The sequence below is a fragment of the Lipophrys pholis genome (genome assembly GCF_963383615.2).
Source record: "Lipophrys pholis genome assembly, chromosome: 17".
In the NCBI taxonomy this organism is placed as follows: domain Eukaryota; kingdom Metazoa; phylum Chordata; class Actinopteri; order Blenniiformes; family Blenniidae; genus Lipophrys; species Lipophrys pholis.
Genome location: NC_137643.1, coordinates 9,577,184 through 9,589,270, shown reverse-complemented (window position 1 = coordinate 9,589,270; position 12,087 = coordinate 9,577,184).

The following is a 12,087-nucleotide window of genomic DNA, read 5'->3' as shown; positions in this document are numbered from 1 at the left end:
TTTTCTTGACTTTGTAAACAAACTCGTCTTCTCTCTCGTCTGTTACTCTCACACTATGTTCCACCTTCACAAGTGTCTGTGTGTGTCAAAGAAGTGAACCCAGATCTTTATCTTTCTGACTGTCCTACATAGTTTAGTGTAATACACGTGTCTTCATAAACAGATCTGTGCATCAGGTCCACAAAGTAACAGAAGCACCCAGTTGTCCAGGTGCACCAATGAAAAGTGCAATAGATTCAGGACAGTAGCCAGTAAAACCATATCTGAATGTTTCCCGTTCGTAAAGAGTAACGGCCTTTACAATTTCTTACACATACCACTGTAATTATAGGTTTGTATATATATATATATATATTTGTGCAGTTATATCTTTTAATTTTATAATGTGTTTCAGACAAACTTCAGTACAAAAATGCAGTTTAAGGTTTTCAAACTGCAGTTTAAGAAAAAGTGAAAACACTTCTTTCCGACACCTACAGATATTCCTGAAATGTAAATATTTGTGTAAGCAGTTAAGATTTGGACATTGACAGATACTCATGCATACCAAAATACTGGTCATACACATTTGGAGGAATGATAAAATGAATATCTCATATGACCTCATCTCTTATTTACAAAGGAAATAAAAAAATCCTGCTGTCCCCCACAATTACTCTTTCTCTTAGTCGCTCTGTTCTATATTTCTATCATTGTCGTCTCTTTTTCAGGCCAAAAATATGTGCAGAACATTTTATTTCCATCTCTGTGCATTATTGAAAGAAAACTGGGATTTACTGCACCATACATCTTGTTTCCCCTTTCCCCACTTGTACTGTACAGATGTTGTCTTTTCATAGCTACTGTTAAATGGTGCCACCTTAGTGGAATGAGGTCAGGAGTGTGTGTGTGTGTGTGTGTGTGTGTGTGTGTGTGTGTGTGTGTGTGTGTGTGTGTGTGTGTGTGTGTGTGTGTGTGTGTGTGTGTGTGTGTGTGTGTGTGTGTGTGTGTGTGTGTGTGTGTGTGTGTGTGTGTGTGTGTGTGTGTGTGTGTGGAGAGGACAACATTGCACATCTGTCCGTCTGACCCCCAGGGACACCAACAGAGACTGAGAGCCGGGGCAAAATCTGAGAGATGAGGTGAGGCAAGAGGGCGAGGGCTAAAGAGAAGCCAAGAATGAGATGAGGGATAAGGAGCAGGAGATATTTATACAGTAGAAGAAGACATCTGGTGGATGTTTGGGGCAACGGAGAGGCAGGCCAGGTCCTGGAAACCATGCATTTAAGCGCAGCCCCTGGAGGATTTCTAATGAGCTGTAGTGGAGCTGAGTGCCAGTCTGAACAGGGTTGAGAGCAGATGTGCAGAGGGGTGATTTGAATTTATGCACAAAACAGTCAGAAGGTGTTATGACCCTAATTTTACCACTAAATGGTGACCAGGATTCCTTTACACACACTCAAGGAGATATACTCCAAAGCCTCATGTTTGCTTGTTGGTGGTCTCCTAAAACCTCACAGATGGCAGATAAATCCACCTTTTGTTTCTGGATGAAAGCTTCGATTGATAAAAAAAAACTAGTCCGACGTATGTTGAGGTATATATGTTTCTTTTCTGCATCAGAATGTGTTTGAGTGGCGTCAGGCACAAAAAGGTTGCATGTGTGTGTGTCTGTGTGCGTTTAACATCGAGACCACTGGAGACCACAGCTGCTCCGGGGGTCTGTCTGATGTTTATTCATTTCCCCTGTTGGCACACACAAACACACCATCGGTGCCACTGCGTGTCCACTTCTTTCTCTAAAACTAAAGCAACACAAGTTAATTCATTAGATTTAGTTTTGCTGACAAAATAAGCCCAGCGCCGCTCCTTTCACCAGTATTTGTGTTTCCCTCAGTTGACTGAGATGACCTTGTGTCTGCTTGTTTGTAAGGATGGAAGAGTGCCAGATCTTTAATTAACGGCGTACATGGTACGTTTTTGAAAAATGCGGGGAAATCAATGGTAATTCTCCCGAGAAAGGAAACACTTGTGATGATCACAGTAGGCACAGCCTGACTGATTAAATGAATTGCATCACTGACGCAGACATAAAGAGACAAGTAAGGGGAACTTGAGCAGCAAGATTAATTCTTAACATTGGCTAATAAAATATTCCACTACGCGGTGCAAGTTCCTATAATTAACAGTTTACAGCAAGCAATCACATTTGGCAGTGTTATGGCCTAGTTATAACTGAGCATACTTGAATCCAAATTTAATCAGATGTCATTTGGAACTAACGCTCTCTTGGTTTCTTAAAACTCTCACATGTCTAACACTGCACTCATACGGCAAGCCGGAGTTTTTGAACGATTATCCGAAATGCATCCTTCTTCTCCACGTGCTTTATTAGGCATGGCTTAAGGAGCTAGTTCTATAATGATAACGACCCAGAGTCTTAGGTCCTCGCCTTTCTGGGTCTTTACCCATCCACCTATAAAGAAACGCCTGCTTGTTGAAAAGATAGAAAAAACTATTTCTTAAAAAAGACAGAGACTGAGAGAGTTCTATAGTGTAGTGCAGTGTAGCACAGACAGAACATGTAATCTCATCATAGGGAAGGCCCCAAGTCCAGATCTAACCTGCCTTGTCAATATGAAGTACACATTAAGCATTTCAACCGTTGCCCCGTTAATACATTTGTGTATACCTAATGAAGGTTTAAGTGTTTTGACAAATCCGAGATGTTGTCATACCTGCTTTTTCATTTTGAACGAATGCCTCATTTGGACCATGCGAAGATTTCCTGCCTTAATTTTTCCAAATGAATAATCAGAAGGCGAAGCTGCACTGATACACTTTAACCATATCAAATGTAATTTACATTGAGGGTTGCGTCCATCACAAAGGTCCTCATGGGGCTCGATTTTTATTTTCTCCAGGTTTTCTTAGAGACAGACTCACACACACACACAGAAGCCTTCTCATTGTCTGCAGCTCTTTTTCCTGTTCTCGCCTTCTGCTCTCCCACTCAGCCCTTCACTCTGTCATGGATCAGGGAACATGTCCCAAAGTGCTTTACAGGCAACACACGTGCAGCATGTCCCCGCATGCTGATGTGACTTTACAGCTCCAACCTTGTACAGTAGATGTAGGTGTGTGTAAGCGTGTGTGTGTGCGTGTGTGGACATCCAACAGTGACTACACAGACGGTGTGAAGGTCCATGGCTGTGTGATGTGTGGCCCGACATGCTTTGAAATTGTGTGTGAATATTTCAAATGGGACCGACTGAGGTTACCTTGAAACAAACATGACATTGAGAGAATGAGTGTCACGGACTTTTTTTTATTTAGACGATCGAAAAACAAATTTGTATTGACAGGAAAACATAGAAGCTGTAAATCCTTTTCTCTTTTTTTTTATTGAAAATATTGCTGGAATCTGCAAATTGCAGCCATCAAGATACTTTCTCATGCGTCCAAGCTGTTTGCTTCTTTTTCCCCCGTCTATGATATAATGATATCGTAGCAGGAATACTTCCAACCACAGAAAAAAAACTTTCATTGATGACATTACAGTCTAATGTGAAGCAGGACAGCGGGTCTGTCATAAGTTCTGCTTTTAAGAAAAGGTAATGCTGAGTTTTGCTCAGGATTGGTGAAGATATTCATCAGTTTTATAAAACTAAATGAAAAAGTGAACTAAACTAAAACACCTGAATTTATCATAACACTAAAAACTTCGAATTGTAAAGGCAGCAATTAATCCAAGATTTTAAATATTTTAGTCTGGACTACTCTACTGGAAGCAAATGATGTCCTAGTAATAGACCTTACTGTGTGGAGTTTGCATGTTCTCCCTGTGTGCGCGTTTCTGCCCTTACTTTGGTGTTTTACCTTGATCAAACTCCATTGCATGTTCGGTTAATTAGATATTTAAGATTGTCCACTGCTGTCTGCCTCACTGTGTTAGCCTATAGTGATAGATTGACTAGCTGTCCAGGGTTTGATCAATATCAACTTGGACTGACTCCAGCCTCATACCTTTTATAAGCCTCTACAGAAGATGGATGGATAAACCTATGTAAAGAAAATGAATTTGCTTTGCAGTTAAATTATAACAAATAACAGTATGCTAGAGCTCACAGCATTTGGAGAATAAATATTATGGTCTACAAAGGAGAAAGGTATTTAATAAGTTCTAAAACAAGAATGAAAAACAGGATTGTTTCAGGTGTGTTCGTGCAAACTTTTCAACTTGGAGGTGTCATATTGGTTTCACCCTCTCGCGCAGCGAAAGGTGTGATATTACTGTGCATCTCTGATAACCCTCGGGCCTCATTAAACCAAACCAGTCTCAGTCCATACAGCTCTATTAATACAGAATACCATTACTCTGAATGTGCGTTTGGTTTGCGTCTGTTCCTTCACCTGTGCATACACTTTATAAGAATCTCCTGTGTGTCTCACACACACATGACCTCTCATCCTCTCGGTCACCGCCTCCCATTGGTCCCGCCCTCCACTGACCTCACTTCTGTTTCAGTGGTCACCAGAGGAATCAGGAAGTAGCCCAAGGAGTCATGTGGTTCTTGTATAGTTCGACTCTGGGTTTATAGGCCGTTACGGCTTGTTGAACGAAGAATCAATCTTCTTTTCATAGTTTTTTGTAAAAAAAAAAAAATCAGCATCCCTTCTATATTCAAAGCTGAGTAGTGCTGAGCAGATTTGCCGCACAACAAGAACAACCCTGTATGATCCCACGATCAGAGACTTTTTCTGTGTCGCATTCATGTTCTTCCTGAACATGTGTGAGTTTTCTCCACGTTATCCAGCTTCTCTCTCTTCAAGTCAATTACATGCACAGCTTCAGCTCCATAGCACTGTAGGTTGGATAAAGCAGACATGGAGGATGGATGGAATGGTTTAGTCACCAAAACGGCGTTCATTCGGACTAATTTCAGACTTGTTATCTCGTCATGTTCATTGACTGTGGGAAGATGCTGTCTACCTGTTAAAGAAACCTTCATGTTTTTGGACTGTGGCAGGAAACCTGCTGATGGATTGGACACATTAACAGTGTGGATGATTTCACCTTGCTCTGAGAAAATGCATCTCCCCTTTTCATCATCTATTAATCTAAACTGCTAAAGTAGCTTTACTTTACGTGTAACTTTCCATTGCAGGGCACTGGAACAGGAAAATTTATACTTCTTGAAAGCTGGCGAGTGCACACATCCAACCCCTCGCTTTATCCAACTCAGGGTCTCGAGGCACTGGAGACGATTCCAGATGACTAATAGTGAAGGCAGCGCACTCCGTGGATAGGTCACCAGTTCATCACAGGGCAAACACAGAGAGACCGATAACCGCACACATACACACTCCCGTTCTCATAATCCAGTCACCAATTAGCCTCAAACAGAAATGGCCTCAGCTTGAGCATATCATCAGTTGCACATAAAAGCATTATTAATAACAGCAGAAGGCGGATTAACTCTGAATATAACGGAGACGAAGTTTTCAAAGTAATAAAATAACAGGTCAACCACTGCCACAGTCTAGCTCACGCAACTGTGGGCCTCAGGAAAGTTATATTAAGTTTTAAAATGCAAAAGGAAAATACTTAAATTAAAAAATAAAATTGAATGGGATTTGCTGATGATTGTAATTACCGGTCCTTTAATAATCTTAACTCGATCCTCGTGTCGCGGCAGCGCTGTGATGGGGTCTGTTTAGAGACTTCTGGCCTTCTTGAAGGTTCAAAATAATTACTGTGCAAATGTAGTTTTCCAGCTGGTTTGATGGTGTTTCAGAGCAGACGATCTTCACTGGCTGATTTCACAGTTTGAGATTTGGTCCAAAGTCTCTTCCCTTTTTATCCACTGACTAATTTAGGATGTGTCATAACTAAATCGTGATGTCTTGTTAATCTTTCAAACTAGCTCTCAGTGGTCGGGGCCTGACCAGTCCTCATCTATTATATTTACCACACATAATATCCTTTTCACACTCACTCACACACGCACACACACACACACAGAGTGCGGAGAAGAGGCAAACAACAGACAGCGGGTAAATTTTACGCTCGAATTGGATCTGTCTGTGTCAACTGTGTGTGTATGCCGCAGAGAAGCACATCCTCAGAGGCAGTGAAACAAGTTTTATGGTGGAAACGGATCAATCTGTCTTAAGTTACAGGGATCTATCTCATGTCCTTCGTTTGAAAATGCCTGGCAGAAAAATGTGTAGCGCTGGCAAATGTCAACAAGCGTTCAGTGTGTGTCGGCGCGGGTGTTTGTGGGTGTACTTCTACCACAGTGAGGACCGCAACGGTGACTGAAAGTGCATCTTTGCGTGTGTGTGTGTGTGTGTGTGCGTGCGCGCGCGCATGAGTGTGTGTGGATTCAAGTGTGGGTGTGTGTGAGAAATATGAATTTGTTGGTAAATGTCAAGAAGTTGGCAGCCTAATGGCCGGGCTGACAGATGATCCATAAAGCTATAAAGTGATTGGTTTTGAGATTCTCATTCATTCTAATGCAACTGTCACATTGAAGGGGTGCATGTGGCTCAGTGTGTGTGTGTGTGTGTGTGTGTGTGTGTTAATTATGCGGGGTCTTAAATGTGTTTATACACATAACATTATGGAGATTTGTCTTTTCTTTTAGGACAAAAGGAAAGTCTTGATAGAGAAAACCATTGTTTTGCATCAAAAGCTACCCTTGAACAGGTTTTTATGCTCTGCCTTGTTACAGTAAACGGTTTCATAATTTCAGTTATGTGAGGCTCATAAAATGTTTTCTGACACTTCTATTGTTCATAGCGTTGGTCCACTGCTGGGACAAAGTGGTGATATTATGTTTGAAAGGCCACATTCATGACAATATTATTGCATAAGACACAGTAATAGTTCGTATTTACAGCGTTAGACAAAGGGCATCAAGTTTTTTCTTATCTTTTTTTTTTCATATAAAACAAAAACTATAAGGAATTAATACTTATTACAACACTTGCCTCATAGTTAAAAGACCTCAGGGACACGGGAAGAACCAATATGCAATCCTAACTCATCTGGTACCGTGTTATTTTTTGTCCAATTCTGGTGAGAACTGTGATCTGTAGCTTCAGTTTCTTCTTCTCTTCTTCTTCTGACAGCAGTGGGACCTGGTGGGATCTTCTGCTGCTGTAGCAGATGCTCTTCTGCATAACCTTGTCTCCTCACCACAAGGCATTTTCACCAAGAGAACTGGAGGGTCTTTTTCTTTTTTTTCTTTTCCTCTTTTCACACTGTTCTTTATAAGTCCTCCATATGTTTATGCATGATAATCCCAGTAGACCAGCAGTTTGTGAAATAGTCCAGCCTGTCTGGCACCAACAACCATGCCGCATTCAAATATATGAGCATGTGTACCTGTAGACGTGACATCAATTGACTATACAAGTAGAAATTAAACAGCAGCGTTGATAAATCCCTAAATATTGTTGTATATAACCTTTAAATGTAACTGATGTAAAATGTAAATGACTTTCCTCCACTGATCGCAAACTACTTGTTAGATTGAATAATTAATCACTGCCAAATTATTTGTTCAAAAGGCATAACATTTTATGTCTCATGATTTCACAGGCTGAAAAATAATTATGAACATACTCAAACCAAAAGGTTTTTTTTTTTGTTGTTTTTTTTTTTTTTTTCATTTGGAAGATCGCAGCTCACAGTTTAAATTCACAGCCGTATTTTATTGTGCTTTTTTTTACCCAAACCACACAAACATTTTATCGCTCACCGCCTGTGGTATCAATTCATCCAGATAAATCTCTTTTTATTTATCCATCTTTTGAGCCACCTGTCTCTGAGATTTCTGCCTCTTGGATAAAAAAAAATATATAAAAAAAACTATCAAAAGACACATCAGCAGAAGATGAGATTATTCACTGCTGCCGGTCACCAAGCAAATGGTTGTAACCTGCTACATGTGGCCCCAGAAAAAAAAAAAACCTTTGGATGCTTCAGTGCTTCCAGTTTGAACACTTTAACTCCTTTATAAACTACATTCAGCTCAACCACAAAACAAATAATGTGTTTTGTGAGACAGAAGAGTTGCTTGGCTCCAAATCTAATCTTTTGGTTCAATAGCTATGCTACCCTGGCCTTGTAGTTGCATGACACAGGATGCTGTGAGCCTCCTCGTGTTTTTTTTTTTTTTTTTGTCTTGTCTTGTCTTGTCTTGTCTGCAACAGGGCAAACAGAAGAAACACTGCTGCAAGGGCAGATTTGAAGCAATGGCTTTTTGGTGTGAGCCCTGTCAAGAGAACAGACAGGAGCTGGTGAGTGATAAAAGGACATTAAACCACCTCAAGACAGGAAGAGGTGAGGATAAGATCTGTCAAAGACTAGTCTCTCTTCACTGGCTGCAGTCTGGTGTCCAAGAGGAAAAATGCAAATTATGCCATCTTCCAGTGCAAAGAAGCCACTGTTATCATTGTGCTAACAGGATTGTGTGTACGCGTGTGATCCACAGCCTTAAGCCCATATCCATGACCGCAGATTATGTTATAAATAAGTGTCTGTGCACATGAGCACGTCGATGTTTGATTACACTGTCACAACTTTGGGCGTGACATTACTTGAAATCCCATTTCAATCTCATCCCACTGCAGATCCTCTCAGAGTTGGAATTGACTGCCAGCTTAAGTTTCCCTCCACCGTGTATTAAAAATCTTCTTTTACAGCAGTGTCAGAATAAAAACTGACAAAATAGCCTGGTCTCACACGCGCACGCACGCACACATTTTTAATTCCCCCTCACCTTCTCTATATGGCAGAGGAGAATGGATGGAGCTATAGTATCACACTAGTTATTTATTTTAGAATTCTTTTTTCCTTACATACATGAAATCTGAAGACAAAATGTTCACTTGCTGCCTAATATAGCCCACCCTCAAACAGGTGTCACGGTCAGGAGGCAATCAGCGTTATTTACTTAGGATGGTAGTGTTCTAAATGTCATTCATCAGAAGTCATAGTTTTTTATTGTAAAAAAACTAAAAGAAACTTTGGGGGAAAATGATCAAAATCAACCTAAAAGAAGACGGTGAGCAAGTAACCAAAGGGCAGCCCAACTTTATATATGGGGAGAACGTAGAAAGGGACTCCAAGCCCAAACAGGAGATTGAATTAAACTGCATTCACAGGAGTGCAGATAGGATGTTGCGTTTGACTGTGTTTTGTCACAAATTAAATAATTAAAGACAGACATTTGCCGTTGAGTTTTCGATATGAAGAGTTTCCGAGTCATTCGTCTGAAGACAAACACACACAGCTCACAGTGAGGAGCACTCACGTAGGACACATTAAACACGTGAAAGGAAAAAGTATGTGCACACACAAATCTTGACTTTTGAAAATATTCTGATCATTTTGAAATGCCACGGTAGGATTCTTGTGATGTATCTTTTTTTTTTCAATTATACATATTCACTCTCCCACTCACTCACACCTCCTCTCCATCTCGTTTCCTTTCATCTGTATCTCAGCTCCCTCTCTCCGACCCACCTCTCATCACGACCACATAGCACTGAGTAAATCTGCAGTCATTTCCTCCTGCCTGCTGCTTGATTCCAACATGTTTGTTCACCAGGTAAACAATGGGGATCTCAGAGACGTCGCGTCGTCTTATAAGGTAGCTGATCTGATTTCATGCGACTTCCACTCCTCTCTGACTTCCCCCTGCTGGCCGGTCCACGCTCAACTTTCCTCCGCCTGATACTATCAGTCTGCACAGGGAGCCCGGGATTCATGTGGTGTTAGTTTAGTCCGAGGAATCAGCAAACAGCGCCGAGAGATCAATTCACTCTGAGTGTAATGACTATTGATTCTGTAGGTGCTGAGAGACAGAGAGAGGGCTGAATGTATTTAGATAAAATAATGCTTTGCTCTCTCGTGCTACACTGGGCTTCACTGCTGATGTTTGGCGAACTGACAGAGGGCTGGATGTGCATCTCAACGACAGACGAGCTTTACATGGACATGCGTGCCTTTGCCCAAGGAATATACAACCTCGTTTGCAAGGGAAGCCACACAGAAACATACCGCCATGCAACTGGTGGCACTGTTACATTAACAGGTGATCGTCTAAAAACAAAACAGAATATCAATAAAAAATCTATTTTTTGTTCACTGTGAACTAATTTGAATATTATGAAGCATATATATATATATATATTCAACTTTCACTATGTGAAATAAATTATGTGAAGAATAACTTTTCCATTGTATTCAAATTTTTGAGATGTACCTCCAAATTCTCAGGCACCTTTTGTGTAACTTTTCTAAAGTGCATTTGCTTGTTTACGCACAGTATTAATGCGTTCACAAAACGTGAAACACCTGAAACGTTGCCACACATACGACAATCCCTGAAAGCCTTGCTGACTGGGAATCTGTAAAGTTGCTTGTGAAACGGCTTCACTGATATTTGGCTTTACGATTGAAGCTGCAAGTAGCTCGCTGTTGTTGTCCCACTGGGCCCACTGTTTTCTTAAAATCTCTCAAATGGAAAAGGAGAGTACAAGGTTAGTGCAATCTTTACCATCACAATGGCCACTTTAATAAGACGGAGAGCTGGTTGATTTAAGTGTTGCATTTAAAGTTCTTCAGTGGGCTGTATCTCGATCAACTTGTGTGCCTTTGCTCCTTTTCTGTACCTTCAGTCTGAATGCATATCAACAATTAAACTGAAAGATGCTCAAATCAAGAGATGTTTTTATGTCCCAGAGAAATCTGGATGCAGCCTGTAGCATAAGAGATATGATTATTTGAAAGTGTGCACTGCTCTTTTCCGAGAGTTTTTTTGTTTTTTTTTAAAAGCCCTTCGGTACACATTGTCTCCTGACCCCGCCTGATACTGTTGATCATCGTTCTCTGCGGAATGGCGGGCAAATTAACATGGGATTCCCACTATATGATCAGTTAAAGGTACATCACAGAGTTGTGATTTGAAGGTTGCCCTGTCTTTTTCTGCTTCTGTGCTTCCTCCGCATCTCCTCTCCTCTGTTTATTTCCTCTGATGTGTCATCACAGCCAAGAAATCCCTCATGTATTAAATGGCTCAAAGACCTTTCTGCTTCATGAACCACCTCCTTTTCCTCTGTCTCTTCCCTCTTATCTCCCTCTTACTTTTTCTTTTGCCCTGCCTTGTGTCACCCTTTCTCTTCTCCTTCTTTTTGCTCATGAGTGTCTTACATTTTCTCCTCCTTACATTTTCTTTAAGCCCATTTGTCTCCCCTCAAGAGCAAAATCTGCAGACTCACCTGCTCTCAAAATTGAGTGTGTGTTATGCGAGTGTGTGCGTTTGTGAGTGTGTGTGTGGCCCTGACAGGCTTTGTTGGGTCATGAATCTTTTACCCTTACCAGTCAGCACAAATCCCCCGTCTGACAGAAACACACACACACACACACACACACACACACACACACACACACACACACACACACACACACACACACACACACACACACACACACACACACACACACACACACACACACACACACACACACACACACACACACACACACACACACACACACACACACACACACACACACACAGCTGGCAAGAAAAACAGCTCCTAGAGGTGTTTTTCTCTTTGGTGATTCCCGATATGTTAACTTGTAAAAGACAAATAGTGAATGGGGGAGTGAGAAAGATAAAATATCCGAAAAGAGAGGGGAAAGATGGGAGGAGAGAGTGAAAAATGAAACACAAAATGCTGAGGAGAGCCGAGGCAGTGCAAGAAAAGAAGCCTTGTTGGAGGAGGCGGTATGAACAAGGGAGGAGAGAGGGGAGCAGGAGAGCTGGACAGGAGGGAAAGGTGTGAGCTTATCTCACTGTCCAGGCTTTCGGGAGGTCACTCTGCAGACTGACTGAGGATGGAAGGTGTTCAGGAGGTGGTCCCGTCACGGGGAGGAGAGAGTTTAAAAAAAAAAAGAATAGAAAGTCAAACAGCTGAATGTCTGCACCTACAGGAGATGAATAATACAACATAGCATGAACAACCACTGAACTTCAACCTTTGCCAAGTACAGGTTATAATTCGCCGGTTAGATGCCGACCAGCAGCCTGC